Below are 10,153 nucleotides of genomic sequence, written 5' to 3' on the forward strand. Positions count from 1 at the left end.
ACTGACAGCGATAGAATATACTAACAAAAATTCACGTTACAATATTGGTTTACCGTTCAAAGTTATACCCCCGGACCGTAAAGACACGTTCTTTGTCACAGATGTCATTGTGGCTTTTATGAGTCTAAGAAGGTTCAGGCCATTAGAATTCATTGTAAAACATTTCGTGTTATATTTAAAAGTATAAGTATCTCGAAGATCTGCAGGATACGTACTGATACTTTAACTAAACGCTGAAATCCCCCCCCCCCCCCCCCAGTAATATTCCCTTCGCGCGTCTCACCAAGATCAACGCGCTTCAACAGTGCAAACATTAATGAGGACATTGTACTATTCCAATATTTCACAGTTAAATATAACAACTGACAGAATTAAGTCCTGATAGCTTCTGCTTACTTACAGATGTAATGAGTAATCTGCGTTTTTGACATAAAATAAGGGTTATATTAGGCTATGCTCTTTTAAAATTTTATAAACAAAGACGGGCATTGTAACTACCTATCTAAAATCATTTGTAGGCCTATAATATAAGCAAGAAAATAGGACGAAATAGCGCTACGAAACTTGCGAAAAATCATCGTATCGATGTAGGACGGAAACTGAGCATCGTCATAACATCTGAAGAATAAAGCAAAATAATCAGATCGAAAAGATGTATGACTGAAAATGTAATTCGGTGCTAAGGTAGATCGAAAGAGCGTGGAAACTAGAATACACGTGTAAAAGATTAAAGATAAAAATCAAAGATTAACTTCAGTTTTTCTGGTCTAGCTCAGTAAATATCTACAGAGACTGTAGCTTATTTCCGCCAGCAAACACCAGCTTTCTTTAATATAAAACTCTAACATCTGGCATGACACTCACGCTTTCGGACTCTCACGCCCAGGCAAGAAATCTTATGGCAGATCCATGTTATTCCATTATAAACCCAAAATTAAATACATCAAAAGCATTGGGGTAGTTTGCATGTCATACAGTCTAACAGGGTAATAAAACTCTTACATACATGTGAATGCGTGTGCAGACTTGTCTCGAATTGAAAATCTCGCTACAGCCAGCTTACCAAAGTTGGCAACCCTGCTATATGGAAATTTTATGTAATTAATTTACAAAACTTATATCCTTGATTCATTCCTTCGTTTTGTCATTAAGTTATTTTTACATGTGTTTTATCAGGCTTATGTACAGACTCATAAGATCATATTGTAGCGTGGGTGGGATTTGCATATCCCGGCATGCTCGTGGACCGGGTGTATAGTCCCCGTGTTTGTATTCTTGTAAGTAGCGGTATTTGTTAGTGTAAATACTTGTGTGCTCCTGACATTCGTATGTACGCTTACCTGTGCTGTGTATGTAATCTCGACGTGCAACAGTGGCGACATACCGTGTGTGAGCCTTTCCATCTAGTCTGTGACCTTCCCAAATATTGTTTATGCGCATCTTTTATACAGTAGGTAACTTTATGTTAGCAGGAGAGTAGCTAGACGTTCTGGAACCCCTGACAAAATATCACCTTGCCCCCCACCCACATTACACTATATAACTTTGTAATGTTTGTATTCAAGGGCCACCGTAAAGCGCTGGGTCCCCTCAGTCAGTCAGGGTATCCATGCCCCTCCAATGGTCCTGCATGCCGGCCTTCCTTTTAACGTCTTTTGCATCTATAACGGATATGTTACATACAAGTGCTGTGAGTGAAATTCCTTTCAGCTCATATTTAATAGCTTGGCATTGGCAGAATGTTGAGGGCTAATTTCAAATGCAGGGAAAGACGGCACCCGCACTGAATGAAGTAAACTCTGTAACACCAGACTGGTGCAGTGGTTAGTGCTGTAGCCTCACATACAGTACCTGGGACCACGGTTTCCTCCAGGTACTCTGGTTTCCCCCCACAGCCCAAAAACATGCTGAGGTAAACTGGATTTACCAAATTGTCTTTTAGGTATGAATGGTGTGTGTGCCCTGGGGTGGGCTGCAGCCCCGTCCTGGGTTATTCCCTGCCTGGTGCCTGGACCCCCCCCCCTCGCCCCTGAATAGGCCAGGCAGGTATAGAGAATGAATGGATGTTTTTTGTTTTTTTTTGTTGTTTCAGTTGGAATGTTCTTTTCTAGCAGTGGTTCTTTGTTAATGTGGGACGCCACCCCCTCCCAATATCTAGAAAAGAAAGTCTACTTAAACATGTCAAACATAGAATAATTAGATAATGCAGAATGACTATGACATGAATTTGTACATTCTTACAATGCCTGCCCATGTTAATCTGACAGCATTCATTAAGAATTGGTTCCTAATTGTATTTGGCTAATTTCCTGTTGAATACCAACACTTTCTAGGTGAAGGGCACTGGCCAAATGAGAGTCTCCATCCATCCATTTTCTGTAACCACTTATCCTATTCAGCGTCATGGGCCGAACCCAGAGGCTATGGGCGCAAGGCAGGGAACAACCCAGGATGGGGAGCCAGCCCATCGCAGGGCACACTCACACACCATTCACTCACACTCACATGCCATTCACTAACACTCACAAACCATTCACTCACACTCACAATCATTCACTCACACTCACACACCATTCACTCACACTCACACACCATTCACTCACACTCACATGACATTCACTCACACTCACACACCAGTCACTCAGACATCCACACCCATGGGCAATTTGGCAGCCCTAATTAGTCTCAGCATGTTTTTGGACTGTGGGGGGAAACCGGAGTACCCGGAGGAAACCCCACTAAAACGGACGAAGAACACACCAACATGTAGCCATGGCGGAGACTCAAACCCTGGTCCCAGAGGTGTGAGACAGCAACGCAAACCACTGTGCCACTGTGCCCTCCCCCACGTAAAAATATATGATATTAAATATTGGCCTCTGTTGTCATTAATTTCAATAGCCTAGCGGGATATATTTTCTTCTTTCTTGGTTGGGTCGGGATCTCCATCCCAAACAAAACTGGAGTGGCATAGTCTGTGGAAATATAATAGCGCCCCCTACCCATCACAACTGGTTTGGCATCCCCCAATGTCTGCACAATGTATTTCAAGAGCAACACCAAGTTAATGAGGTCACTATGCGACATTTAGCCTACTGTTATTTTTCCCGAATAGACTATATAATCCACAACAGCCTTATACTACATATATTTATATAATACTGTTTCAAACCATACAAACAATTCCATCCATCCATTGTCCAACCCGCTTATCCTACTGGGTCGCGGGGGGTCCGGAGCCTATCCCGGAAGCAATGGGCACGAGGCAGGGAACAACCCTGGATGAGGGGCCAGCCCATCGCAGCATACAAACAATTTATTTATTAAATTAATAAAAATTTATGAAAACAACTATTTAAAAGTGTTTATTATTTTAAATATTGACAACATGTCAAAGAGTAACAATAGGCCTAACAGTTATGCTGAACTGATTAAAATAAAATTACTGAACAAAAATGTGCTCATTGAAACACTTTAGCTTATGTAGTCCCCATAAAGATATAATTACATACCTTTGTGTGTGTGTGTGTGTGTGTGTCTGCATTTGCGTGTGTGTGTGTGTGTGTGTGTTGCTGAGTTAAGAAGTGCTGCTTCACAGGGTTGGCATCTTGGGGTGAAGGGGTTTGTGGGGCATGGCCCCTCCAAATGAGCTATCGTGTCCCACCCCACTCCCAGCACCACCTACTAAACACACCATCTTTTATTTAAATTCAATTTAATTTTTTAGTCAAGGTGTATGGAGTAATAGGAGTGCCATGATAAAGAATAAGTCTATAAAAGTATAAAAAAATGTTTAATAAGAAAGTAAAATAAATACAAACAAAGATTAAGAAAATAAATGTTTTAGTGCTTTTCCCGTATTGTTTTTTTCCTAATGCTTTGGTTTTTCTCAAAGGACCAAGATTTCAATGAACCGGCTTTGGGTGAGACTTCCCTCAGACAGACAAAAGTGGTAAAACATGCATCTCCCCACAAATACATCCTCCAAGTGTGATACTTTCTGCTTTTTGCCTATAATGTATTTAACGGTACTTTGACAAACAAGAAGGAAATCACAAAGAACTTGAATTAGCTATTCAAACAGTAGTGGAAAACTCGCAAACCGTTACCACATGGAGAGTGATTTATCCATTGTCTAATAGGACTGGGCAGTATGTAGAATTTATATGGTATATCAATAAATTTCCAAAATGACATCAGCGATGACAGAATACCCTTTACAGGTATATCAATATACATTTATTGTATGTTAAATAAGGACTCTATTAAAAATTATTAAAAGAACCCAACAGCATGCCTTCCTGGTTGTAAACAACTGGAGAGCTTTGAGTGTGATGTTGCACAGAATCCCAGAATTCATAGCCACTTCAACATTATGATGGTTGTTAATGGACCGTAATTATAGCACAGGTCCTTTTAGAATCTGTACATCATTTGGTACAGTGTGCAATATTTGGCCAGTCCACTCAGAGCTCAGGTAATTTGACTGTCCATGAGTGACCAGTAATTGGAATTTTGCTGCTTATCACAGGCCAAACAATTAAATGACCTTGAATACCTATCTGCGTCATCCTGGGGGTGCTACTGTGGAAAGGGTTATGGGTGTAACTTCCGGATAAGCAACAGAAGGAGCCATAAGCAGCAAAACCTTGTGCTTTTAAGCAGCTAGTCACACACAGCGGCTCAGGGCGTGGACTCTGGCCATGGGAGGTACCAACAGGACCAGCCTGCGGACAGGATAGAACCAACATAACCGAGGATAAAAAAGAAAGGACAGAGAACCAGAAAAATGGGAAACCAAACTATGGGACAAGAGACCTGGGAATCAGAAAACACGGACCCCGAGAAAGAAGGGAAGTAACACACAAGTGGAGCAACAACAGCCACAATGGGACAATGACCAGAGAAACCTACAAAAAACAAAGTAACTTGGGGGACAAAGACCATAGATAGAACACACAAACAGATGGACTGAGGGAGCAGAATCAGTGAACACCATGCAGAGACACTGGGCAAATGTCGGAGGTGCAATATGACGGGACTGACAGTTGAGCAAGAACTGGGGAGCATGGATCCTCAGTGCTCTGACCGACATTGTTGATTGGAATGAAGTGGAAAACTTTTAATAGTAACGTCCTGAATGGACATTGCTATCAATGAACATTTACTCCCATTTATTTGGTATTTTTTGAAAGAGCAAGTAAAAAAAGAAAAGCACAACAAATGCAGCGAACCTTTCTTCCGATTACCTCTATGCGTAAAGTTACGGAAGCAGCAGACAAAAAAAAAACTTTTTTACAGGCTGCTCCCTGCATGAACATACATTTTCTGTAAACGATGTATCTTTTTCTCTTTATAAAACAAAGCATGTTGTTTAATTAAACTAGTCACAATATCCTTTCGCCCAATGAATAACTACTCATCGATATTCAGACTATTCCTTAATCAGTCTCTAAAGGATGCACTAACCCAACAGGTCTCCTTTACAGACCGCGCGTAGAAGTACGAACAGTGCAGGAACAGATAAATCCATCTCTCCCTGGAAACAACTCGGTTAGGCAGGATATTGTTCTGGTTACTTGTTTTGTGTTCAATGCTAAAGGCTTGTGGAAATGGAACATACAGTTACATCACTTTGCAGGTGGAGACCACTGGTGCCTCACGCAGCCAAGAAACACCAATCAAGGCAGATGGAGAGCCAATGAGGGGTGAACTCACCCATGAAATGAGAGCACAGTAAATTGAACATTTTAAACCCCCATCTGGTTGACTTATCCAACAGGTCTGGGGCTCAAAATATGTTTGAAAACACTGAGAAATTGAGAGCGTGCTGGTTGAATATGAATTAATTGCTTAATACATTAGCTGAATAAAAAATACTGCTCTGTATTTCATGAGGATCCCTACACGATTTCTTAAAGGCCCGTTTTCCTCCGAAGGCTTCAGCTACCACAGGAGGAAGCACCCAAGCATATTTAGTAGTGGGACAACTACATTAAATGAAACTTTCAAGAAAAAAAAGTCATTTTTTTTGTCATTTCAATATATGCAGGCATACAGCAAAACGAAATAGTGTTTGTCTGAGAATTTTTAAATGTCTTTACAGTTATGACTTCCAGATGAGTGCTGACGCAGAACTATGCTGAGGAATCTGATGGCTTGAGGAAAATCTAGTGGAGTTGGTCTGAATGCTCTGGAGTCTCCTTCCAGATGGGAGGAGTGAAAAGGGTCGTTAAGGATGTTTGTGGATTTCCAGATGCAATGCCTGTTAAAGATTTTTTGCGTAGATTGTAGAGGGGTTCTGATTTTGTTCTCAGCTTTCCTCATTAGTTTCTTCGGCAAAGGCTTAGTTTTGGTGCCAGCACTGTAAGGACTACTGTAAATCAGGTCACCGATTCTGTTCATAACTTTTATGAACAGAATTTCTAGGTGCAGCCAGGGTGTTGAGGGTGTCCGTTTTGGTGACCTCAGGATTAGGTCTCTGCTTTTTGCAGTTGGTGTGGTTCTGGCGGCTTCATCGGACCGTGACCTTCGGCTCTCACTGCAGCAGTCCGCAGCCGAATGTGAAGCGTCTGAGATGAGAATCAGCACCTCCAAATCCGAGACCATGGTCCTCAGCCGGAAGAGGGTGGAGTGCTCTCTCCGGGTCGGGGAGGTGGTCCTTCCCCAAGTGGAGGAGTTTAAGTAAGTAAGTGTTCACGAGTGAGGGAAGGATGGAACAAGAGATCGACAGGCGGATCGGTGCGGCGTCCGCAGTGATGCGGGCACTGCACCGGTCTGTCATGGTGAAGAAGGAGCTGAGCCAAAAGGCAAAGCTCTCGATTTACCAGTCGATCTATGTTCCTACCCTCACCTTTGGTCACGAGCTGAGGGTAGTGACCGAAAGAACGAGATCACGAGTGCAAGCGGCCGAAATGAGTTTCCTCCGCAGGGTGGCTGGGCTCTCCCTTAGAGATAGGGTGAGGAGCTCGGTCATTCGGGAGGGACTCAGAGTAGAGCCGCTGCTCCTCCGCATTGAGAGGAGTCAGATGAGGTGGCTCGGGCATCTGATTAGGATGCCTCCTGGACGCCTCCCTGGTGAGGTGTTCCGGGCATGTCTCACTGGGAGGAGGCCCTGGGGAAGACCCAGGACACGCTGGAGGGACTTTGTCTCTCGACTGGCCTGGGAACGTCTCAGGATTCCCCCAGAGGAGCTGGATGAAGTGGCCGGGGAGAGGTAAGGCAGTGTAACTGCAGAGCAACATGAACACACTAATGTACAAGTATAACAAGTATAATAACAGCATAGCCTACTTGTGTAGGCCACGGTGTAAACCCTGCATATGCCCAATGCAGGAATATCAATCAGCCTTGGGATGAAAAATTGAGTAGGGCCACTAAATCCAGAGAATATGGAGTGCTTTTCCACTGCCGCCAAGAACCGAGCCGTCCCGAGTTATACCATGAACTGGAGGTTTTCCATTGTAAAGTGTGTGAGCTGTTCCCAGGCTGTACCTGAGTCGTGACTGTGATGCTTGTGTAACCACCATCTGATTGCTTGAAATCCACAGAGATACCAGTGTTCTGCACATGGATTATCTAAAGGGAAAAGTGTATATTCTATTTTTTTTTTCAGTATTAGTAGTACTGCACATTGTGATGTATTCATGAATTTCTGATAATTCAGAACTTAAAAAATTCCCTACCTCCTAACTAAAAAAGTACTATAGAACAGATAAATGGAATGGATTCGTAATGCAAAATTACACAAGCAAATGCTAATTCCGCTAGCCTTTCATGTTTGCATAACACGGCAATTCTCACAGATGTGCTAGTAAATTAGGAAATGATCACATAGTAAATCATGATGTACACTGTGTGAACAGTAAATAAGCATCTCTGTCGCTCTCCAAACCTGGCAACGCCTTTACCAAGCTGACCCTCTGCAGTGGAAATCCATAGCAAGCTGGAACCACTGTATAACTAGACTCTCTTCGTGGTACGGCTCAGTTCTTGAATGCCAGTTGAAAAGTGCCATTAGATGAAATCAGGTAAACAGATCTACCCCATAGGACAAGTTCTTGGCCAAGAAAACCAGCATGTTCATTTTGCTAGATTTCAAACATGTATGTTGACATGTTACCACATTCCTTGATGTGCTGAAGAGCCTCTGCAAGGGTGAATTAGTGGCAGGTATACAAAGATATCTCCAAGCAAGTTCGCTCAGCTTTGGGTAGGTGACCTGATGAAGTTTCCACCAAGCTAAGGGACTGTCTTACTGTCAATGGTGGGGGACAGCAATTAGATATTAAGTTCAGCTTCAACAGTTTGCTCCAGTTGCATGGAAGATCTGGTGAGAGTGGGACATAGATCTGTTTTGAGCAAACTGCCAAATGATTGCTTTGCCTTCTTGTCTCTGGGTAGATCCATGCTTTGGGAGTCAGTGTTGTCAGAAGGTGTTCCCTCCTAAAACAGAGAGACAATTAAGAATTCATGGAAACATACACATGCTCCATTCACATTCAGATAATGCATCATTTGATTACAGTATATGATATCTTGCATCCCACCAGTGCTCATGTCATTAAAATTTATACCCGAAATACCTTCTGTGCACTTTCTTCCATTTCTGACATGTGTTCCCCGAGCCCCCATGTGGCTTAATGGGCTAAGCGGGCAGCTGTGTCATCCAGACTCCCTCTTTGTCATTTGTAAAATTTTTAACATTATGGTTCTAGGTTTATTTTTGTGTTAGTTATGTATTGGTGTATTTCTCTATGGTTCCTTGTTTTGTGTTCTAGTCTCCCCTACTTTGACTAATTGCATATTTTATTTCCCCTACTCCTCCTGGGGAGTGCTGCCTGGAGACCTCAATCTATCAAGATGTCCAGCACACCCTGCAACATGTGACGTCGCCACTACCAATGACGTCCGTGCATCCAGCTCGCCGTTCTGCCTGTGTCATCTTCCATGTATGACCCTCTGCCTGCCTTCTGGTTGCCTGGTGATTGGAGCGAGTGTTGGCACCGGCTGTCATCTCCCCCCTGCTCCCTGTTTGTGTCTGAAATTTTGCTGTATTTGACTCTCCCTGCCGGCCCCTGGAGGATGGGCTCCCCCTTTGAGTCTGGTCCCTCCCAAGGTTTCTTCCTTCTCGGGAGTTTTTCCTTGCCACTGTTGCCTATGGCTTACTCACTGGGGGCTTTGGGTGGGGATGCTGTAAAGCGCTTTGAGACGATGTAATGTTGTGATAATGCGCTATACAAAAATAAATTTGCTTGTTTGTTTTGTTGTTTTGGTCCCTGTTCTGTTTTGCAGTCTTGTTCAGTTACATTTGTTATCCTGGTTAATAACCCTAACCTGTGTCTTGTTCGCAGTCCTAGTGTTTGGTTAATTGTTATGGTTTGCACCTGCTCCTCATGTAGCTCTCATTATCTGTGTATTTAATTGCCTGCCCTCAATCTGTTCCTCATTTAGTCATTGTGGTGGTTCTTTTGTTTGTTGTGGTTAGATGTATATGCTGTTACTTCCTGTGCTGCTGTGTTTTCCCCTGTACTACTTCCTGGTTTAATTCTTGTTCTCTCCCTGCCCGTGTTCAGACCCCTTGTGGTCTCTTTTGTAATGATGGGCCAATGAAGTTTCTTTTGCAGCATTCCCCATATTGTGCCGGAACGTGTTTTGAGTCTTTGAATCTTTTCTTCAAACATAGGGAGACATCTAGTGGGTTTGACCAATCAGAGAATGACGTCTATATATGTGTTCGTGTTGAACGGATAATGCCGTGGGGTGTAGCTTGACAATCCCTTGTGGGCAATGAAGATATTTAGCACATTGAGGATATGTAATTGCTGTATGACAGATGTTTGGAGCAATGCAAACCTGGACAGTACAACTAATACAAATATAATAATTTACATTTATTCATTTGGCAGATGATTTTATCCAAAGTGATTTAAAACAAGGGAATGAAAACTCAGCCTCTTGCGGGGTTACAACAAGAAATGGCCAATTGAACTAGTAACAGGTCTGATAATAATAATAATAATAATAATAATAACTGCTTTCATATTTTGTCATATTGTAGTGGCGGGCAGACCAAGGAATCGCGGGAGCAGAGAGGGACAATGAGACTTGCTTACCGGGGAAAACACACACTTTGTCTGGGCAGGTAGCTCCC

At 42.8% G+C, this 10,153-nt stretch overlaps 1 long non-coding RNA gene across 1 annotated transcript in view; it reads left to right on the forward strand.

Moving 5' to 3' along the window:
* The window catches only part of LOC140591892 (uncharacterized), a 54,159-nt gene extending 44,891 nt beyond the window's left edge, over nt 1-9,268 (forward strand). Inside the window, exon 3 of the long non-coding RNA XR_011992207.1 lies at nt 6,478-9,268. This is a non-coding gene — a long non-coding RNA (uncharacterized lncRNA). The remainder of the gene's footprint in view (nt 1-6,477) is intronic.
* The last annotated feature ends 885 nt before the right edge of the window (nt 9,269-10,153 follow it).

The sequence above is a fragment of the Paramormyrops kingsleyae genome, chromosome 6 (genome assembly GCF_048594095.1).
Source record: "Paramormyrops kingsleyae isolate MSU_618 chromosome 6, PKINGS_0.4, whole genome shotgun sequence".
In the NCBI taxonomy this organism is placed as follows: domain Eukaryota; kingdom Metazoa; phylum Chordata; class Actinopteri; order Osteoglossiformes; family Mormyridae; genus Paramormyrops; species Paramormyrops kingsleyae.